Source organism: Bubalus bubalis, chromosome 18, assembly GCF_019923935.1.
Source record: "Bubalus bubalis isolate 160015118507 breed Murrah chromosome 18, NDDB_SH_1, whole genome shotgun sequence".
NCBI lineage: Eukaryota > Metazoa > Chordata > Mammalia > Artiodactyla > Bovidae > Bubalus > Bubalus bubalis.
Genome location: NC_059174.1, coordinates 26776062 through 26778676, shown reverse-complemented (window position 1 = coordinate 26778676; position 2615 = coordinate 26776062).

The window sequence follows — 2615 nt, the reverse complement described above, 5'->3', positions numbered from 1 at the left end:
TGCATGTCTTTACCATTTTTCCTTCAAATAAGCTCCATGTTCAACTATCCTTATGCCAAAGTTTTTATTTGGAGATACATGGATGGGCTTTAGAATATCTATGAACCTCATGAAAGTGTCCTAAAAATTCCATGGTCTGTGTTGTAAATGTTTAGTGTGATAACTACTCTTTCAAATTAACATGAACCATGAAAAGGGCTTATACCATATGGGATTTAGTCAGGATTCTGAATACTGCCCAACATGAAGATAGACAGGGTGTGATTTTTTTTTTATGAAGATGGAAAAGGAAAAAGACTATCCTAATAAAGCATCCTAGTCTAGAGGAAGGAGGATAGACTTCAGATTTAACAGCTTATGGGCTTCCCAGGTGGCGCAGTTGGTAAAGAACCTGCCTGCCAATGCAGGAGACACAAGAGATGTGGGTTCAATCCCAGGGTCCGGAAGATCCCTTGAGGAAGAAATAGCAACCCACTCCCGTATCCTTGCCTGGGAAATCCCATGGACAGAGGAACTTGGTGGGCTATAGTCCATGGAGTCTCAAAAAGTCAGACACAACGGAACACACACATACACACACATTTGCAAATCCCCTATTTGCCTCACAAACCTCAAGATCCCCATTTCATGGAGAAGAAAATGCAGTACATTTCTAGTCATTCTTTTCCACAAATACTCCCCCTTTTCAAGGATGCATATATGAGTCAGTGAATGAAAATGGAAAATTTAACCTTCCACTCTCTAGCACAGTTCATGAATTCAGCAAGCTTACTAAAGAAATGGAATGTTTGTGACAATGATTAAGGAATCTGTGCCAAACAAGTTCTAAAAAAGAACTTTTTTGTCTTCGAATAAAAATACTTTTCCTTCCTTGGTGGTGGAAGGAGTTTATTTGTCTGAAAATATATAATGACATCTTACTAGGTAATAGCTGGAGCACAGGACCTGTCACTTATAACCTTATTCTAAACTAATTAAACTATCAGTCTTCTTTTATTACTCTAAAACCAAAACACAGTCTCTGTGCTTGTTTCTGGTCAGTTCTTAATAGGAAGAATGTGAAGTCATTTATCTTTTTCAGAGTCCCCTCAGCTATATCTACACTACTTTCCTACAAATGTCTGAAGATTTTTAATTCAAACCTACATTTAGCAAGATATATAGCAGCCTATTTGACAGCAGCTGGGCCACACACCACGACAAGCGCCATAAAGAACGTTGAGTGTTGCCATAAGAAGAACAAGTGGCATCTTGCTCTTTCTAATCCTCAGAAATTGAGATTTAATCCTGTTTGATGTTTGAACACTGATACTCAACCCAAACTTGTAAAAGTTGCTCTTATTTTATCTTTGGTTTTGCTTGAGAGTAGAAAATGTTTGCAATAAATTTAATCCAGTCCTGTTCCAAACCAAAATTTTATTACTATCTGAATTTTCCAACTATTTTGCTTAGGGTTCTCCTAGAAAACAGTTTCCAGGTGGTCTTTTTTTCAGGCTTGGTTATGAAGAAGAAAGGTAAGTTTCTTAATCTCAGAGAACCCTATTTTATTTTGCAAATCATCAAGAAGGTAGTAAAAATTTTATTTCCTATATCTCTTGAAGAGTACTGTTACGGGCCTTGTGGTGAGGAGGGTTAAAAAGGAGCAATAGTCCTAAAAACTCAAGCATTTGTAATGTGGGAAAAATTTAGTGTTTCTCAGCAAATATATATATATATATATATATGTAATGTATACATATTAATATATGTAATATATGTATATACATATATATATTAATTATATTACATATATATGTAATGTACATATACATTTATATGTACATATATATGTACATATACAATTTTATTAGACAACATATACAAATTTTAACTCTTTCTGTCTATATAAACTCTTTCATTTCACAAAGTTAGAAGCTCTTTGAAAATATATTTTCAACAAAGGACTTCTATCTAAAATATATAATTAATCCTTACTAATTAATTCCAAGACAGGATAACCCAAAAGAAAATATATGAATATATGCTTCATAAAAAATATACCAATAAACAAAAACCAATAAAGGCTCTCGGTATTATTTCATCAGAAGAAAAGGCAAATTAAAATCACAATGACATACTACTCACATTCATCATGAGAACTATATTGAAAAATTTTTTAAGTTAAAATACATAAAGTATTGGCAAGGATGTTGAGCAATCAGAACTTTCAAATACTGCTAATGGTACTCTTGCCTGGAAAATCCCACGGGCGGAGGAGCCTGGTAGGCTGCAGTCCATGGGGTCGGGAAGAATCGGAAACGACTAAGCGACTTCATTTTCACTTTTCACTTTCATGCATTGGAGAAGGAAATGGCAACCCACTCCAGTGTTCTTGCCTGGAGAATCCTAGGGATGGGGGAGCCTGGTGGGCTGCCATCTATGGGGTCGCACAGAGTCAGACATGACTGAAGCGACTTAGCAGCAGCAGTGGTAATATAAATGTGGAAAAATACTTAGCAGTGACTACTATGTTGAATATACAGCTGTTCCCTTCTCCAGGGGATCTTCCAAACCCAGGGAATGAACCAAGGTCTCCCACACTGCAGGCAGATTCTTTACCAACTGAACCACCAGGG